This window comes from Pseudorca crassidens, chromosome 6, assembly GCF_039906515.1.
Source record: "Pseudorca crassidens isolate mPseCra1 chromosome 6, mPseCra1.hap1, whole genome shotgun sequence".
Lineage (NCBI taxonomy): Eukaryota > Metazoa > Chordata > Mammalia > Artiodactyla > Delphinidae > Pseudorca > Pseudorca crassidens.
The window spans coordinates 3,796,644-3,817,532 of record NC_090301.1 but is presented as its reverse complement, the minus strand read 5'-3'; the positions used below and the strand labels follow the sequence as shown (position 1 = coordinate 3,817,532).

The 20,889-nt window shown below is 43.8% G+C and overlaps 1 long non-coding RNA gene across 2 annotated transcripts; it reads right to left on the bottom strand.

The window, feature by feature from the left end:
- Positions 1 to 1,468: 1,468 nt before the first annotated feature.
- Positions 1,469 to 20,499, bottom strand: LOC137226060 (uncharacterized). 2 transcript variants are annotated; one of them, XR_010944154.1, is made up of 2 exons: positions 20,367 to 20,499; positions 1,469 to 3,800 (listed from the first exon to the last, which is right to left on the bottom strand). It is a non-coding gene; the product is annotated as an uncharacterized lncRNA (long non-coding RNA). The 2 variants fall into 2 exon arrangements; XR_010944153.1 differs by lacking the exon at positions 20,367 to 20,499 and adding an exon at positions 19,933 to 20,353.
- Between the last annotated feature and the right edge of the window lie 390 nt (positions 20,500 to 20,889).

The following is a 20,889-nucleotide window of genomic DNA, read 5'->3' as shown; positions in this document are numbered from 1 at the left end:
CTGTTTTTTCGAAGGTAGTTTCTAGAAGTTTCACTATCCTGTCTTCCTGTGGATGTGTTCTAATTTGTCATTGTCTCTTTTAAATTACAAATTTCTTAATTAAATAGAAATGACCTATATAGTGGTAATTACATGAGTCATGTTTTTCACTCATTTTAAATAGACTTTACTGGCTATTTCAGCTATTGTTAACATTTATGGAAATACCTGTTAAATTAATGTTTTATTTAACCTTGATATAAGTCATGTTGTTAAAACTTCTTGTTTTACAGTTGAGGAAATGGAAATTCAAGAAGTCAGAGGATCAATAGCTAGAAAGTAACAATGCTAGTTTGCTAGTCTTTGAACTTCTAGGTTTAAGGACAAATTGTATCCACGGGTCTTAGTTTTAATAGATTGGAGTCAACCCAAATGTTCATTAATAGGAGACTAGTTGAGCAAACGGTAGTGTACAGTATGGAGACGCCATGCAGCTGTAGAATGCGCACATGCATGAATGAGTGACGGCCTCGGTGCGCCAAGTGAGCTCAAGTGAGAGCACAAAGCGGCGGGTTTATACGGCTACTTTGAGGGTAAGAAAGGGTGAATGGGTATACAACTGTGCATACATGCATGTTTACCTGTATTTCAAGCAGAAGCCATTGAAGGATAAACCAAAAACTAATAAAAATGGTTCCCTAAAATGGAAGGGGAGGACAGTCGAGCATAGAGGAAAAATTATTTCAGGCGACTCGTAGTATTTCATAGTATTTTGTTTTACATTATCAATGGGATACATACAAAGGACAAAAAAATCTCAAACTACTGAATATGGTTTCATGGTTAATTTCAAAAACGATTTTGTTAATCGTTATTTGATAATAATTACCATTATTATTAAAAGTATATTATAGGATAAAACCAATTGGAAATTACATAATTTAATGTTAGAAGCTAATCTTAAATTTGACTCAACAACCTCATATGGTTTATTTTTCTTTCTAAACAGTAAATATTTCCTAGCTCTGCCCATCTGTAAAGGCCTAGAAGAATTATAAGCCAGTAACAATGAGAACCACTAATGTCCAGGTCGTGGTCTCTAAATTCCATTTTCAACTACATAGAACAAGAACTTATTTGCAAAATGGTTAATACTAGGTCTGGGGCAATAATTGTAGATTGGGGCTTCCCTGGTGGCGCAGTGGTTAAGAATCTGCCTGCCAATGCAGGGGACCTGGGTTCAAGCCCTGGTCCAGGAAGATCCCACACGCCACCGAGCAGCTAAGCCTGTGCACCACAGCTACTGAGCCTGCGCTCTAGAGCCCGTGAGCCACAACTACTGAGGCCCGCGCAGCTCGAGCCCATGCTCCACAACAAGAGGAGCCACCGCAATGAGAAGACTGTGCACCACAACGAAGAGTAGCCCCCGCTCGCCATAATTTGAAGGAGTTCCCACTGGCTAAACATGAGACAAATTGAGCATGAAAAATAGGTATATGTGTTTCTATTTTTAATCGCAAGGTCATAATTATAATATTAGAAAAACCTCATCATATTCAAGAAAGTACACTCGCTTAGTTATCAGTTTTCAGAACAATGAATTGATGCCCTAGCAATCTCCAAAGTAATAAAATGGAACCTGCACAGTAGCCAGCTGACCAATGATGGGAACTTCTTCATGGAAGAATTCCACCTAAAAATACAGATAGAAAAGCAGTCCTTTGCCGCCCCTAGTGAAATAAGTAAGGCATCTAGGGAACGAGTATCCGTGGCTGCTGAGACCACGGGGTGAGAATCAGCCCATCCTCGTGCTCTGGCTGCTACCGAGACTGCCCGCTGCACGCAGGCAGCACCTTGCTGTACATCCAGTGAGGGTTACTGTGACACTGCCACAGGGGCTGCCCTTGCAAACCGGGGAAGAGAGTTAGCTCTTCAGCAGCTGGGCACGTGATATGGTGAGTAAACACTCCCTTCCTTGTCTTAGGAAGACAGTTCCAGGGTACGTGCTCTACCTGGTTCCTGAAAAGACCCCAAGAAGATTGAGCTTTGGTTGCCCATTGTAACCAGCCTGTCTGCAGCATGGCCTTGGACTGTTTCTTCTTCATTTTGCTTTTCCCAGTTCTCCATCTCTTTCCTGGAATCAAGAGCAGTGATCCACCTGTGCGTGGAGGCTTAGCGTCACTAACAGTGGCACCAGTGGGCCTGGTGCGGAGCCATAGTAAACACGTAGCATCAGCCATAAGTTTTCTTGTCAAGGCAAGCCCTGCCCCCACAAAATGCATGGGAATCTAATCAAGGTTTCAGATTTACCTGCTCACTTACATGAAATGTGGGAATCGGATGAACAAGTTAAACACCCCACTAAGGAGCAATCAGCCAAATCTAGAGTGAGGGGAATTTAGCAGGACAAAGAGCCGAGTTTCCTTAAATAAATAACGTAAAAAGAGAGGTGGAGATGGCGATAAGGACATGCGTATTTCTGCTCCTGGCTGAAGTACTTTCAGGCAGACCCACAATGTGCCAAGAACTACAGAAAGAGGGATGCATAAAATACAAATCTGTCTGACGGCATTGGAGAGCTGGAGAATGAGGAGCTGAGGTTTGAGAGCAGAGAGGCTCCTGAAGAGGTTGTATCTGCAGCAGCCTCTTCCTGGGGGGTGTGCCGATTCTGGTGCCACTGCAACCCGTGGGACTCGGGTATTTTCACAGGGCTGGAGTGCTAAAAACAGGACTTGCGAGGGCTAAACCACACTGCTGTTTATCCATCTGGTAAACTTTAAGGCTCCTTGGGGTAGGAAGTCAACAGGCCAAATCCAGAAAACCATTTGAGTACAGCTTGGTTTTCTTCAGTCCGCTGTGCTGGGCTTCAGTCAACACGAAAGGCTCGGGGTCGCGAGGTACCTGTAAGCATAAACTGCAGTAAACCATTAGTAAAACTGCAACTGGAGGATACTAGAAACTATTCAAACTGAAGCACACAGTACAGAGACAGACCATGTAGTAATTGGAACCCAAGAACGAGAGAGAGGATAAAGAAGGAGAATAATACTTGAAGTACTGGCCAGGAATTTTCCAAAACTGATAAAAGAAATCAGGCCACAGATTCAGAAAACCCCACACAGGATAAATACACAAAACCACACCCTGACACATCATAGTAAAACTACTGAAAACCGAAAAGCAAAATACTAAAAGCATGGGGGTGCAGGGAGGGGGACTTTCTCTTCAAAGAAGCAACAGTAAACTAGAAGACAGTGAACTGGCGTTTCTAAAGTGTTAAAAGAAAAAACTCCTATTTATGAGAGATGCTTAACTTTCAGTCTTCCTGTGTTGTTAAAAGTTGGGAAGAGATACGTCAATGCAAATACTAAGAGAAGGCTGGCGCAGCTTAGGTAATATTACAAAAAGTAGACTTTAAGGCGAGAAGCATCATTACAGAGAAGAATTTTTTGTGGAAAAGGTTGCATTGGTTTCCTGTTGCTGCGGTAACAAATTCCCACACACTTGATGGCTTAAAGCAGCAGGGGGATATACACTTACAGTTCTGTAGTTTGGCAACCTGAGATGAGTCTCATGGGCTGACATGGGCTGACATCAGCTGTCAGCAGGGCTGCGTTCTTTCTGGAGGTTGTCGGGGACAGTCTGTCTCTTTTCCCTTTCCAGCTTCTAGAGGCCGCCTACATTCCTTGGCTCGTGGCCCTCTGCCTGCATCTTCAAAGCCAGCAGCGTCGGGCTGAGCCCATACTACTCTCTCTCTGGTTCTCTTTTCTGCCCCCTCTTCCACTTTTAAGGATCCCTGTGGTTGGTTACATTGGTCCCACCTGGAAATCAGGATAATCTATTTTAAAATAGGCTGATTAGCAAACTTAATTATATCTGCTCTCTTAATTTCTCTTTACCATGTAACCTAACATGTTCACAGGTTCCAGGGGTTAGGATATGGATGTCTTTTGGACCATTCTTCTTACCACAGGAATCAGTTCAACAGGCAACAGGAATATGTAATTCTAAATGTATCGTGAAATCTAAAACTAAGTCTAATCAAGCAAGAGTTGACAACTGGGAGTCCTCTGCGGTCATGGGCGGGGACATCACTGTCCTATCAGACATTAAACCAGCGCAGAGCCTCTGTTACTAAGGGCAGGGCACTGGGGCATGAGTAGCAGGCAGCCCAGTGGAATGGAACAGAGATGAGAAGTAGACAGATGCAGGGATGCACTATAGGATAAAGGTGGCATCGCAGAGCGCTGGGATAAAAGCACACTTTTTACCAAATGGTTCTGGGAAAACTGGTTAGCCATTGGAAAACTAGAAAGGTCCATAAGAATAAAGTACAGATAGATCGGAGATCTTGATGCCAGCACTGGAAGAAAAGATGGATGAATTCCTCTTTAACCTGGGCAAGGGAAGGGCCTCTGGCTCCCCGATTAAAGAAAAGATTAAAGAAAAGAATGATCAATTTGACTACCTAAAAATAAAACATTTGCATGGCCAAAAATAAACTCAAACAGATGTCTGACAACTGAGAGAAAATATTTACAACAAAAAGGACTAGTAATATTCCTAATATGTAAATTGAGGGAATTGGAAGAAAACAGAAAAAAGTGACAAAAGACATGAATACACAATTCACAGGACGTGAACACAATTCACAAAAAATTTATAAAAGTGGCCCTTAAACATGAATAGATGTTCAACTTTACTGGTAAGAGAAATGCAAATTAGAAACAGTGAGTTAACTCATCCATTTGGCAAAAACTAAGAGTTTTAACTGCATTCTGTTGTGAAACTCTGGGGAAACTGGTTCTCGTGCTTTGCTGATGGGAATCCGCATTGGAATGGTTCTTATAGAGGGGGATTTGGCAATATCTAAGGACTACAGTCATTTACTTTTTATCCCAGCAACTAATCTTCAGGAATTTACCCTGAAGATTCAACTCCCACAATATAAATATAAATATACACAGACATACACTAGGTTATTTATTGCAGCATTAATTTATTGCAGCATTGTTTCTGATTGTAAAGAATTTGGAAACAACCTAATTGCTTATACATGAATAGATGTTCGTATATCCATGTAAGGGAGCGCTACGTATCTGTAATAGAGGATGATGACAGTCACTGATGTGGAGGGATTTTCAGGCTATGTTGTTAAGGAAAATAAAGCAAAGTGCATAAAAATGCCTAGAGTATGCTATTTTTTTGTGTAAGAGAAGAGGAAATAAAATATACCTGTATTTGCTCCTCAGTGGACACACACACACACACACACACAGAGAGAGAAAGGAAAATAATGGAATTGTTTGTTTTCAGGGTATGGGAAGGAATGAGATGGAAAGGATAGAAAAAATTGGGGAATTAGGGTCACTTTTGTACAGTTCTGACTTTTGGAATTATGTTAATGTTTCACATATTCAAGGAAGAAATAATATAAATGGTGATGGAGATGTGGGGAGGAGTGACCCTGTCTGTATTTCAAATGAATAACGTAACTGCCCTGAAAGCAAGGGACGTAACTCAAGTAGGTTTCGAACATGCTATTTAGATATGTCCAGAGGTTAAAGACAAAAGAACTTTAAACATGTTGAACTCCAGTTAGTGGGTTTCTTTTTTGCAAAAGTAAAAGTTAGCAGTTCTAAAACTACTTTGTGTGTATTCTAGGATTGAACAAATAAGTATATTGAAGATAATAGGATCCAGTTTGCCCACTGTCGGAGGAGTTACAGTTATAGAAAAGAGGAAGCATTAGACTGAATCCTGTGATGTTGGACTGAACTAGAGATATTGCATAAACTCCTGGGTTTTAAGATGGGTGGATGCATGGGTGGGTGGATGGATGCATGGATAGAGAGGGACATAGATATATCTCCTAATTCCATCCACTGAGAGAGACTAAGCTCTGTCCCCTGAGAGTAGAGCAATGACACCTGCCCTCAGGTCATTGCTTCTAGAAGCATCTCCACTAAAAGGAACTAGGGACTTCCACTTTCATGTGTCTTCTGATACAAAACAAAGAAAGCTTGAAAAACTGTTCCAGTTCAAAGGAAGCTAAAGGTGCACAACAACTAAATGCAGTGCTATAGCAAATAAAAGTACATCGTAAAGCACATGATTGGAAAGTAGATGAAATCTGAATAAACTATAGATTACGTCAGGAGCTGGCAAACTACAGCCTGTGACCAAAACCAGGCTACTGCCTGTTGTAAATAAAGATTTATTGGCACACAGCCACGCCCATTTGTGTGTTTACTGTCTGTGGCTGCTTTCAACCCACAAGAGCAAAATGAGTAGTTGTGACGGATTGTATGTCCTACAAAGGCTAAAATATTTATTGTCTGGCCCTTTATAGATACTTTCCCAAATCTTAGATAATTTTGTTTCAACATTAATTTTCTTGATTTTGTTGATTTTACTGTAGTGACAGAAGAGAGCATCCTTGTTTTCAGAAAGTAAATTTACTTAGAAAATGAAATATTTATAAACATATATATACACATACATATATGTATACATAGTTTACATATATGTACTTGTCAGTAATAAATATTAGAGCTTCTTTTATAAGATGATTTAATCAATGAGAGCACTGAATTCTCAAAGTTTTTTTGCCTTCATACTGTTAGTATATGCAATACGTTCATTACATAAGCTTTTCAAGCTTTGTGAAATTGGTGTTCCTGAAGAGTGCAGGCCAGTTATTTTGTAAAATGTCCTTCATTTGGGGGTTGTCTGAAGCTTCTTAATTATTAGATTCGGGATATACATCTTTGACATGAACACCACGAAAGTGATGTTGTGTTCTCTTCAGTGTTTTGTATCAGAAGGCACACAAATGTGGAACTCTCCAGTTCCTTTTAGAGACGCTTCCAGAAGCAATGATCTGAGGGTAGGCGTGCTTTTTGCTGCTGGGGTGTCATTGCTGTATGCTCTCTCAGTGGACAGACAGAGCATAGGCTCTCGCAGTGGATAGAACTAGGAGATATATCCATGCACGTAATTGACTATCAATGCATTTGTAATATTTGGAAAGGTCTCCTGAAGATTTTGATACTCCCTGCCTCTAATTGAGAATTATTAAAATAAAGACATCTAAAAACAAAATGTCTCCAAACTTATAAACTATTATTGCCCAGTATGTTAATCCTAAATCATTGAAGTGTTCAAGAAGGAGGAAACACACAGATTAATTTTAGACGTTAAAATCTAGGGTTAACGTCAGCTTCTGCCAATATACTTGTCTAAATGGAGAAAACCTTTAAGTCTAGAACAACTAAACTGTGGTTTAGAGTATTAAAATTATTTTTTAATATACATTCATGAGCTCGCATGCAAATCCTCAAAGGCCAGAAACAACTGGACTCCAGTGCTGGAGCTGCATTTGTTCTTGGGGCATCTGCCAGTCTTGACGCCCTAGAACCCGAGTTACTTTTGGCCACTGATAGGAAGGAAGGGAGGGAGGGAGGGGAGAAAGAATCAAGATAAACTGAAAACTAGAGGATTAAATTCTCAAAGACATTGCACTAGCTATCAAAATTATAACCATATAATAAAATATTACAAGTATACATATATGCTAAAATGTTTATGAAACAAATTTATTACATTATATTTCTTAAATATATGTACGGAAATCAAGGTACAGAAAGTGTGAAGAATGAAGAGACATCAAAAAATACCTGGCGTATATGAAAAAGAACTAGAATCTCTCAAAAAGAAACACAATAGTTAAAATTAGAACCTCAATGGATGGGCTGTAGCTTGGTACTGTCAGATTAAAAGGTGTACAGCAGTCCTTTGCTGTTCAATGAAAATGGTAAATTTGATAGCAGGTCCAAGAGGTAGAGAGAAATTACACAAACAGGTAACCCAGACTCAGATACTTCCTGCCTCTATGGTACCAGCTCCTCTCCCTCAACTCATGCCTGTCGTTTTATGGGAGGTGTCTTCTGATAAGCGGATGGAAGAGACAAAACCCCATGCCTGGTTCATGTTTAGGTCAGCTTGATGTGTTGATACAAGCCAAAAATGCAAGGCTGCCGTATTACAGACCATTTAGTGGTGACCATAAAGGACAGCAGTGAGGGGAATAGTCCCAGTGGGCAAATTTCTGAGCAGTGCTTTTGGCCATTCACTTTGAGCAAGGTTAGGAGCCTATGTTATAGACTTAAAGACAGTGGCAAATGGCTAGGCTGGTTGTCAGGGTCCTGAAAGGAGCACGATTGGAAAATTGGAGATACAGACATCTGGGAAAGATGGTTGAACTCAAGGGAGTAGACACACGGCAGGTAGATCCCTGGGTTTCAATGTTAATGCCCGCCAGAAAGCACCCACCAGAGAGGACAATCTCAACTACCAAGGTGACAAGATAACTTTTCTTTTGGACGCAAGCCGGGCTCTGTTCAGTCACCCTACTGCTGGCACAATGGGCCCCTATGTGGGGCCACCACGGTGGCAGGAATGGAGATGATGCGTGAGCTAGGCAGTATGAGGTCTCTATCACCAAGGCTGACCTGGCCTCAGCAGACAGTGATGTTGAACCCCCGAAAGAGCACCGTTCCTGAAAGAAAGCAAATACCAGCCGGTGGCAAGTTGATTGTCTTGGCCCTTTCCACCGTGCAGCAAACGGCAGTGCTGCCTCCTTGTGGGAAGTGACGTCTAGTCCAGGTGTGGTTCGCCCTCCACGCTGACAGTGTCTTCTCTAGCATCACATTCCAAGAACATCCAAAATACCTGATGTTGATAAAAATCCTGCAGAACACTGCCTAGTCTGTTATATACAAAAGAAGATGTGACACTGGGTACATGACCACGTGATCCATTGACTTTAAGCTATTCCATTGATTCTAAATCCTTACCTGAGAGTACCCAGCCTAATAGAATGGTGGCACGTCCTAGTCAAGGCTCAGCTAGTGTGCCAGCTTCGGGACAACAACCTGCCGATCGGGAGGCTTCCCTCCAAGAGGTGGAGCATTCACTGAACCAAACCACAACTAATGTGAAGCTGTGTCCTCAACAGCTGGAAGGCAGGAGCACGAGGACAGAGCATCATTGGGTACCGTCCCCATAACTCCAGGAGATGCAGGTCCAGATTTTTTTGCTTTTCTCTTAAGGTTGTAAGAACATCACTCATTCTCTAGTTTCTACAGGTTAAGCTCTGAGTAATGATCCACAACTGATAAGGACCCAGATGTTTCACAGCACTGTAAAATCAAAGTTACATTCCCTGGAAGAGCCCGGTGAAAGTCAACTAGGCTTAATAAAGAAATTGTTCAGCTAGATAGCAGCAATCATTTTCCAAATTTTGGATAAATAATCTTTAACAGATGCCGTAGAAGGAATGTTTTCGAGGAGGGGCTGTACAGCATGAGAAGAAAAGATGGGGTGGGGATGATGAGAATCCTCAAATATTGGACTTTCATGTGGAAAAGTTTTGTTTATTGCTTCCAAAAGCAAAATTGATTGAAGGTTAGAGGCGGCCAGTTTGGACTCAACCCAAACTGTCTAGACCAGCCCTATCCAATAGAAATAGAAGGTGAGTCACACATGTAATATTAAATTTTCTAGTAGCCACTGTAAAAAAAGTGACAAAGGAGGGCTTCCCTGGTGGCGCAGTGGTTGAGAGTCCGCCTGCCGATGCAGGGAACGCGGGTTCGTGCCCCGGTCCGGGAAGATCCCACATGCCGCGGAGCGGCTGGGCCCGTGAGCCATGGCCGCTGAACCTGTGCGTCCGGAGCCTGTGCTCTGCAACGGGAGAGGTCACAACAGTGAGAGGCCCGCATACCGCAAAAAAAAAAAAAAAAGTGACAAAGGAAAACATATGAAATTAATTTTAACATATTTTATTCAGCCCAGTCCAAAGTGTTATCAGTTAAACAATGTCAACGATATCAAAAAATATTAATGAGATATTTTACATTGTTTTCTTCATATTAAGTCTCTGAAATCCCATGTGGATTCTATACTCAGAGCACATCTCATTCTGGACCACCCAAGTGTTCACCAGCCGGCCACATGTGCCCAGTGCGTATTACACAGCAGTGGCCTGGACTGTCTCAGAGACCAAGAGAGTCCTGTCAATCAGGTATCATTGGAACCAAGTTAGATAACCACTCATTAAGGACGTTTAGAGGAATGTACTGGTTATGAAAGGGACCGTTTCCTGGTCTCTCCTCCCCACTTGCCTCATCTCCACTTTATGTAGCAAAAACAGGAAGAACAGAACCTCACCTAACGGCATGCATCTTCTCTGCCCCCGTCCACCCAGATTATGGCAGTGAGGGCTGTTAGGCCTTCTGGGAAGGATTAGCGGTTTTCCAGAAGTCTCCTAGCTTCCAGTGAGTTTGGAGGATTTTTAAAACAACCCGCAATCAACTCTGCATTGAAAAGCAGGGAAACAAAAGCATCTATTGACTCTTGACAGCTCATGAGGAGTAAGTACGGTTGACCCTTGAACAACACGGGTTTGAACTACACGGGTCCACTTATACGTAGATTTTTTTCAATAAATAGATTGGAAAAACTTTTAGAGATATTTCAAAAATTTGAAAAAACTTGAAGATGAATCACACGTAGCCTAGAAATATTGATAAAATAAGAAAAGTTATGAATGCATAAAATATACATATGTACTAGTTTGTCCTTATATAGGTGTAAGGTAAGTGATATTTAGGATAAAATTAATAATATGTTAGTTTTCTTACTATTTTATGACTACGCTTTCAAAGAATTACATCAGTGTACAATACGTCCCTCTCTCCTAACTGGGGATACTGCATATCAGTCTATCATCAGAGGTGGGTTTTTTTTTAAGTATAACAATATTTCCAATACTGTATTATGAATGTGACTGTAATACTCTATGCTATAAAAGTTTTATAATGATGCATTCATTAGGATATAGGCTAGTCTACTGTGAAGCAATCAGATCGATTACACTAGGCAACCATAAAGCAATCACATTGCTGCTTCTTCAGATCAATGCAATCGTCATAGCTATAAATAAATATGAATTTTTTCACATTAGCTTTTAATTTTTGATGTCTAGTGTTGGTAATATGTATAACATCTACAGTGTTTTGTGTCATATTAGACAATGTTGATGTAGGTACTGACAGACAATTCATCTTGTAAACAGATGACATAAACCTAGGGTATTGATAAACACAGTACTTTACTAAAAATGTATTTTCTCTTTCCTAAGTAACATATTCTTTTCTTAGATTCCTCTCTTGTAGATACATATATAATATATATAAACATACAAAACACGTATTAACTGTTTCTGTTATCGATAAGGCTTCTGGTCAACTGTAGGGTATTAGTAGTTAACTTGGGGAAATCAAAAGTTATATGTGGATTTTCAACTGCACTGGCGGGGCGGCTGGCACCCCTAACGTCCAAGTTGTTCAAGGGTCAACTGTACCTCTTTTTAAGCAAATGCTATGCCTGGGTGTGCCCTCACTTGCAAACCACTGATAACACTGCAATTTGAGGAAGATGGAGGCTTGCCTTTTGGACGGAGTTGATAACCTTGGGTAATCTGATCACTTTTTAAGGTCCAGCAAAGTAATAACACTCCTGTGATTCTGTTGCTTCTCTAAGGAAAGGACGTTTTCAGAACCCAGTGGAAAAGACAGTTTAATTTTATCTAAATATGTAAAGACAAGCTAAAACCAGGGTGGAAATTTTCTTCATTTAAGTGATGGACGACATTCTCCTGGGTCAGTCGAGACAGTGGGAAACCAGTTCTTCCAACATCTTTTCAAGAAACGAGTGAACTTGTAATCAAGACAGTATGGTACGGGCACAAAAACAGAAATACAGATCAATGGAACAGGATAGAAAGCCCAGAGATAAACCCATGCACATATGGTCACCTTATCTTTGATAAAGGAGGCAAGAATATACAATGGAGAAAAGACAGCCTCTTCAATAAGTGGTGCTGGGAAAACTGGACAGCTACATGTAAACGAATGAAATTAGAACACTTCCTAACACCACACACAAAAATAAACTCAAAATGGATTAAAGACCTAAATGTAAGGCCAGATACTATAAAACTCTTAGAGGAAAACACAGGCAGAACCCTCTATGACATAAATCACAGCAAGATCCTTTTTGACCCACCTCCTAGAGAAATAGAAATAAAAACAAAAATAAACAAATGGGACCTAATGAAACTGCAAAGCTTTTGCACAGCAAAGGAAACCATAAACAAGACGAAAAGACAACCCTCAGAATGGGAGAAAATATTTTGCAAACGAAGCAACTGACAAAGGATTAATCTCCAAAATATACAAGCAGCTCATGCAGCTCAATAACAAAAAAGCAAACAACCCAATGCAAAACTGGGCAGAAGACCTAAATAGACATTTCTCCAAAGAAGATATACAGACTGACAACAAACACATGAAAGGATGCTCTACATCACTAATCATTAGAGAAATGCAAATCAAAACTACAATGAGATATCATCTCACACCAGTCAGAATGGCCATCATCAAAAAATCTACAAACAATAAATGCTGGAGAGGGTGTGGAGAAAAGGGAACCCTCTTGCACTGTTGGTGGGAATATAAATTGATACAGCCACTATGGAGAACAGTATGGAGGTTTCTTAAAAAACTAAAAATATAACTACCATATGACCCAGCAGTCCCACTGTTGGGCATATACTCTGAGAAAACCATAATTAAAAAAGAGTCATGTACCACAATGTTCATTGCAGCTCTATTTACAATAGCCAGGACATGGAAGCAACCTAAGTGTCCATCGACAGATGAATGGATAAAGAAGATGTGGCACGTATATACAATGTAATATTACTCAGCCATAAAAAGAAATGAAATTGAGTTATTTGCAGTGAGGTGGATGGACCTAGAGTCTGTCATACAGAGCGAAGTAAGTCAGAAAGAGAAAAACAAATACCGTATGCTAACACATACATATGGAATCTAAAAAAAAAAATGGTTCTGAAGAACCTAGGGGCAGGACAGGAATAAAGACGGAGATGTAGAGAATGGACTTAAGGACACTTGGAGGGGGAAGGGTAAGCTGGGACGAAGTGAGAGAGTGGCATGGACATATATACACTACCAAATGTAAAATAGATGGCTAGTGGGAAGCAGCCGCATAGCACAGGGAGATCAGCCCGGTGCTTTGTGTCCACCTAGAGGGGTGGGATGGGGGTGGGTGGGAGGGAGACGCAAGAGGGAGGGGGTATGGGGACATATGTATACGTATAGCTGATTCATTTTGTTATAAAGCAGAAACTAACACAACATTGTAAAGCAATTATGCTCCAATAAAGATGTTAAAAAAATTTTTTTAATAAGAGTGGATATATGTAAAAAAAAAAAAAAAAAAAAACGAGTGAACTTCACAGATCACGTGTGTGCATCCACCTGACCAAACCCTGAATGTGAATCACAAGATTTCTCCTGGGTGGAGCTGTAGGCAAAGGTTTCATTCTGAATAAAGAGAAACCAGGCCATTTTCCATGTGAGTCACATGATGGGAGGAATCGCCAAAAGTCAGTTTTGACTTAATAACATTCTCCTAATTGTGTGCCAGTGCCTAGATGCTAAGAAGAGCCACTCAGGACAACCAGCAAAATGCCCCACGTGTAATGATCCATATGGTGATAAAAATCTATTTTCAGGTGTCCCATGTCAATTAAATAACAGTTTAAAAACTGGAGTAGGTTGCTTGTGAGGTTGTGTGGTGAGTGATGTCAAAGGAGAATGGTCTAAGAACTTCCAAATCCATCTGGCAGCCTTAAGCCGATTGGATGGCTTCCTGTAAAATCTGGATTTCCAGAGAACTGCTACACAGATTTCTGAGCCCACGTCACCATAAAACGCAAAGAACATGGATGGAAATACGGGAGCAGCCGCTTGCGTCTTGCCGGAGACACTTTGATAGAGACTGATTTCAAAAGGGCAGGAGGCTTTTGTCTTCCACCCTGTCTTCCAGGATGCAGGTTAACTCGGCTCAGTGGTTGTTTTGATGCTGCACCTGACGTCTTCCCTGTGCCCACAGCTGCTGCTGTCGATGCGGGATCCCCTGCAGGGAAGCGTTTCTTCACGTCCACCCACGCCCTCCTCGGGGCAGCCTGGGGCTCCAACCAGACACACAGGGTCCGCACTGAATGGCCTGAAGCACGTGGTCTAGGCAGAGCCAGGCGTCTGCGTAATTCTTACCCCTCCCCTTGCTGTCACTCGGTCTTCTAATTGTCTGGAAAATGCTGCTGTAATTCACTTGGTGGGCAGGGTCATTCCTGTGGCTCCAGGCTTTGTGGTATCAGGTCACTATCACTCACTCCTGGCTGAAAACGTAGTCTCCTAGAGAAATAAAACTTATCTAAAGGCTGGAGAAAGTGCCCTTAGATACTAGATATTTTGGACAAAGAGAAGTTTTGTTTTCTTAGTTTTTAATTTTTTTGATCAGCCCTTGAGATGTCAGTCCTTTTGTCATAGAAGTGGAATGGATGAGTTTACTAAGACTTGGCAAGATAGAAAATCTGTGGTGAATTTAGAGCTGAATCCCTAATAATTAGGGAAAAAAATTAAAAGATCTAGCCAAGGTGTAATTCTTGGGGGACAGGGTTGGGGGCAGTGGTCACATACCTGAATTCATAAGTTTGGAAGACCAAATCCAAATGTAGGCTAAATTTAAAAATTAAATTAAATTAATATATAATAATTTAAAATTTTAATTAATAATAATGAAACTAATAATTTAAAAAAATAAAAATAATTGTTTTAATCTCAAAACATAAAATAGACAAAACCAAATCACATTACCCTGGATGTTTGCTAAGAGAGGTCATCTGCAGAGTCCGCACAGGGAGCGCCAGCCGGGGCCGACTGAGGACATCCCCCCCCCCCCGGGGTGGGGGGGGAAGTGCAGCAGCCGTGGCTGCAGGTCCAGTGCTGGTCAGGCTATCAGCACCAACAGGCAGGCAGCATCGGCCCTGCACATTCAAGTGTGTGGCCCGGCCTTTGTCTGCAACCCAGGGTGTGAAAGCACTTTGCTCTCATCAGGAAATTAACTCCAAGTGCTCTGCTATCCAGCTTTCATCATATTTTCAGTTGTGAAAAATCACATTCATAGAGGGAGCCCCGAAAGCCCTGATTCTCAAAGTGTGTTCCCTGGGCCACAAGTTGGGCATCACCTAGGAGCCCCAGTCCAGACATACTAAACGGAAACCTGCCCTCAGCCAGCTCTGCAGGTGATTCTCTGCAAGGAAAGCCAGGGCGGTGGCCCCAAGGACTTGCAGTCTTCGTTCTAGACCCTCGCTCTACCCTCGTGCTGGCTCTGCCCTCGATGAGACAATCTGAAGAGGAGCCTTGGGACACGGCTTTTGTGTTTCCTGTCAAACTAGGGAGAAGGCAGCACCCATGCCACCAAGTGACGTGCCTACATGAGACCCCTCTCAAGTGAGAAATTCCGCCAGGCCTCTGCGTCCGGAGAGGGAGGCTGGTGGATCCTGTGATCCTGAAACAAACACACCTGCCATTTCGCCTTGGCCCACGGGGAGCTCAGAGCTGTTCCCGTGTGACGCTGGGTTTTCTTCCTAAACTTGCTTTTTCTCTCCCTCTATTTACTGCCCACACACCCTGATTTTTTTTACTTAATTCTCTTTATCCTGAATGAATTCCTCTAAATGCCCTCCATATTTTTTTCTAGAACAAGGGGGGAATCCATTAGTAAATTAATATTATTCATGAAGATGAATAGTCTTCTCTGATGGTGATGTTTCCTCAATGGATAAAGGAAGCCTTCGTGATATTTTTCAAAGGACCACTTGCCAAGTTTCTTGACCCCAACATTTGGCCTTCCATCCACCACGGCAGCTGCTCCTGGGAGCCAGGCGTGAACGTGCGAAACAACAGCCGGGATTCGTGATCCACTGGCCTTTTGTCATCAGAAGGGGAAGACACTCTAGCTCTCAGAATTGATGTTAACTTTTGCCATTAGTGTTTTTATATATTTAGTGTTTGACTAAGGTTTGTTATTTTAGTTTAGTACACTGCCATGTTCTCCGTATACATTGTTTAATTCCCACAAAACTATGGGGCTGACCTCTGTGTCTCCATTTTGTAAATGGTAAGAGCGTGGCTTCAGTGAGCCCAAGGTCACACAGCAGTGATGGAGCTGGTCATCTCAACTGTCACACTGTCCCAGAGGAAGGAGACCAGAGGGTTGGCCAGAGTCCTTCTGAGGCCACAGATGACGACTGATTCGACAGGAAGTTTCAGAGAGAAAACTGAGATATCTTGAAATCCTTACTATCAAATGTTCAGATTAAGGCAGCAGATGTAAACACCCCAAGAATTTCTTATCCACGTGATCCAGTAATTCTTCTCATCATTTCTTTCTAAAGAAGTCATCTCAGATGCGGCTAAAGATTCTGGGAATGATAATATTTACCACATTATTTAGAAAATTAAAATGGCATTTCCAAAGGAAGCGAATGTATTGTTAAGAACGGCTTAAGCAAAAGGCTCTGTTCTCACACTTGTGCTGCAGTTTGGTTGAACGGGGCAGGCTCTTCTTCCTTTGGAGATGCGTCTTGGGGTGAAGAACACAAGCAAGGACTAAAATTAACTAATGGTCTCAAAGTTCCAAAGGATGCTTCCGTGCTCGGCCCCTGGGGGTCATGGGGGCAGGCTCGCTCCTGGTGTGGACAGAGCACCCTGTCCTGCAGGGTGGGTGGCTGCCTCCGTGAAGAGCTGGCTTTCGGGCTTGGGGACATTGGCTCTCGCCACTTTCCAGCACCACCATGTCAGCCCTGATGATCAGCGTTCTGCTTCCTGGTTTACATAGTGATGCAGAAAAGTCACAGTGTCTCCCAGTCACTGAAACACGCTTCTAACAGCCATGGCTGGTTTTCACTCCAACTTCGAAAACCAGCTTTGGGAGCACAAGTCTTCATGGTTTTAGACAAACAGCCTCCAACACCTGATGAGTCCTCAGCGTGCTTTCCCGTTGATCCCCCCTGCCCCAGAATCCTGATCTCCCACCACGTTCCAGACGTCTGAACAGTTATGTGCTCATTATTTGTTGTACACTTCTCTAACTGAAATCATTCTTTGGTGTTTCAAATCCAGCTTCAAGTGGTAAGAAAGATGATTAGAAAAAGAAACCCATTGCTGTCAACATTTTTAAGAGAAGAATCACTTTTGCTTGAAGGGCTACCCCTAACTGTCCTAGTTAACCTGCCTTAAAGCTGGCCGACCATGACCGAGGGGTCTCACAGCGGCGTTCACAACACCCCTGCTGCCTGGACCTTCCCAGCCATGCAGTCGTGCTCTGCTGGGAAGCTGTCCATCCCAGTCACGCTGTCGCTGCTGTCACCCTGGGCTTAGCTGGGGACCCTGCTCTACCCCATCTCCATCTTCCCTCATCTCCCCCTCCACAGCATGGCAGAGACCAGTCTACACGTTTTAATACAACTTGCTAACAGTGTAAGGATGTGGTAGAAAAATGCATTGAAGTGAGTGACTTTTCCTGGCGTCAAACAACTGTCAGGGCTGCAAAGAACAGAGGGCTTGATTGGGGGTCTTAAGAATTGCAATTCAGGAGACACAGATTTGGCTAAATCCCCAAGAGTGTTCTGGGGAGGACAAAGAGTCAGGGGTTTACAGAGACAAAAGCCACAAGGTTGTTAAAGTTGCCTGGACAGAGTGCTGACTGACAATGACACAAACCAGGAAATACTTGTCCTTAAGGAATCACAAGTTATTTTAGGGTAAGGGCCTGCTAAGCATCTGGAGAAGGGCAATGAGTGGTCAAAAGGTCACACTGGTGAAAATAGGGTCCTTTCAGAGAGTCACCAAGTCGTTACAGGACAGACACACACTCCCCAGTCCTCCTGGGCTGTCTGCTCATCACACCGGGGGCCCCGGCCTGTGCACCCTCATCTGAGCCAGAAACAGCTTCCCCCCTGATAGCACAGGAGAGAGAGGGGCGCCCTTTGGAGTGAGAACTCTGTTTTTCCATCTAAGAGTGTCATGATGCTGGGTGAGTGTTTTTGGGGCACATTTGCAGAATAGAGCTGGTGTTCCGAAAGGAGTTTTGAGGGAGTCATGCACCCCTTTCCCTGACTCCAGGGGTCCACTTTCTATGGAGCTTGGCTAAAACCAACCTTAAGAGTGTCCGCCCAAGTCACCACAACCGGGCTCCTGGTACGGCACCCTTCCTCCCTTTCTCTCTGTGACCCACTAATCCTTCATTTATAAGAGAAACCAGACCCCAATGACAGAACAAAAACTGTTCCCAGACACCAGCACTGGTCATGACTAAGGCCCTCAGCCTCCCTCTGCCTCTTTTCTGCCAGGGGACTGGAAGCTTTCTTGGAGAAATTAGTCATTCAATTAACTTCAAAATATATTTAGAAACTTTGGCATTTACAAACCCATCCTGTAATTAAAAACACAAAGAACTGAAGGTTTTTCCATTGTTAAAAAGCATCAGTTTAGACTAACTGAATTGCTATGCTGTCATTTTCTGAGTCCAGTTTGGTGTAGACAAAAATTAAGAGGGGGACTAAATGCTCTGTCTGTTTTCTAACATCATAATAGGATTGTGAATTTTAACAGACTAAATATCCTTAACGTCAGTCCCTGAAAAGGAATTTGCAGCACTTCAAAAATTGAGAATTAAAAAGGCCCAAGTCTAGAAATGCATCTCCTCAGCATTTCAAAAAAAAGAACCAGCATTTTCGTCTAACTGACTAAATCTTTCCACCAGGAAGAGGATTTTGTTTCTTTCAAGTTTGACGTGTAAGCCTGAGACGCTCTGGAATCGTCCAAATTTAAAATGAGCTTAAATTCAAATACATTATCACGTACAAACATATATATATGGATGTGTGTACACACATCGAAGCACCAGATCACCCACTAAAAGTTCAAGCATAGCAGAAATAAGTCACCAAAACCCACCGCACTTGTCTTCTTCCTCCCCTACATGTTCTGTCCCTGTCCCGTGCACCCCTGCTGTCTGTCCCACAGAGCACCGCATGGGCACCCTCTCTGGACAGAAGCCCTCTCAGGAGTTGGGGTGCAGGGGTGGGTCAGCGCGCGGGGCAGGGGAACGGGTAGTGCTGGAGCCCGGCCGCAAGGTCCCCACCAGCTTCCCTCCTGGGCCCAGTCGAGGCCACTGCCAGAGCTTCACTTTAAGGATTGCTAAAAGGTTCCCGTGTGGACCCAGGCTTTGAACCAGGGTCCTGGCATGGGCTGCAGGGTCTCTGCGGCTCCGCAAATGCATGCAACCATGGGAGCAGGGCACGTGACCTCCCTCCGCATCCTAAGGGGACACAGGTGCGGAGCACTTGGGCCCAGGCCAGCCGTGCCCTTGCACCTTCCCGCCACCCAGAGGGTCAGCCCTCAGCCCGGCTCCCCACCCAGTCCTCTCTACCGGGGGAGACCCGAGGCTGGTCCAGGACCCTCTGGGTTCCTCACATCCCACCTACTCCTGGGTCAAGCCTGAGTCTGGTCTTCAGACCCTCCCTGTGTGAAGTCTGAGCCCAGGGTCCCACGAAGGCCCCTCCTCAAGGCCACTGGGCCACCCTCCCCGGCACCACCCGAGGATCACAGCATCTCTCTCCCCTCTCCGTCCTCCACACCCCACTCCCCTACTCGGACCTATTGCCCTCTCTTTGCTGCTTACTTTTCCACCCCATTGCCCCTCTCCACCCCCTCTTCTTTTTCTTTCTCCATTTCCCTTTGAGCTGAAACCACATTTTGTAAAATTCAGCCTACAAGGCCCTTTCCTTGAAACCACTGTCTCCCCCACTGCTAAAGGGAAGCCGAGGCCGTGACGGGAGGGTTCCCCTGGCCTCTTGGACAGCGGCAGGCCTCGTCAGCGCCTGGAGCCCTGCCTCTTGTGCGGGGGTCACTGCCGGGCGAGCAGTGGCCTCGACTCCACCGGCCTCAGACTCACGCTTTGAGCCAAGCCGTGTTCCGAGCAACTTGGGTTTTGCTTTCTGTAGTTTCCGAAGGAAAAGCGAGGCTATGGAGCTCGTTCCCACACTCCTCCAAAGAGGCTCCTACGCGGGGCTGGGCTGCTTCCCCTGGAACCTGGTACGAAGCCTTCCAGCAGGGCTGCCAGCACTAATTAGCATTCATTATGCTAATGAATGCCTGCCAACTTCACTCCTAACGCCTCAAAATGCAGGACGGCTTGTCTGGTTAGAAGGAAATTTTAGAGTTGCATTTGGGCCTCTGTAAATCACTGGATTTAAGCTCCTTGGAGAAGCAGTTAAGTTTGCTAAGTTCATACATTTCTGGTGGCTAAAATGTCCTACTTTCCCTTTTCTCTTAAAAAAATGTTAACCAATGCCCTGAAGAAGCAAAGACAGAAAGCATCGTTGTTACCCAGCCGTTCCTCCCTGATCCTTATCAACGGCTTTCAGATAAGGGCCCGCCAAAGTCTCAGGACAGCATCTTTATTTACTAAAACCTCCTGTTTCCTGGGATTTCTCTGAACGCCACATCAGCTCAAGGCAGAACATTTCTAAAGCTGCTTTGATTCTGAGCTCGCTCAGCTGTGTCGGTGGTGAGATGGGTGGCGGGCTCTTATTTTCCCGGGTTCGGGGCAGGCACTCTTCCCTGTCAGGCTCCGCACAGCACCCGCTCCAGCTCTGGCAGGAGCCAGGCCACTCCCTCCTCAGTTGCAGAGCAAGAGGCCGGCCTCTAGCCTCTGTTCCCCGGGCAGGTGGGGGGCCCTGGAGGCCTGGCACCCACAGAGGGAAAGCAGGCCGGGCACCAGCTGGTACTTCCTCCGCTCACATCTCCTTCCTCAGCCCCTGTCCAGAATGACCCTGCTTTTCTCTCCCAGCCTCTCCTCCCTCACGTCTCCCGCCGCCCAAGAAACCACCTGGAAGAAACCCAGGTTCTC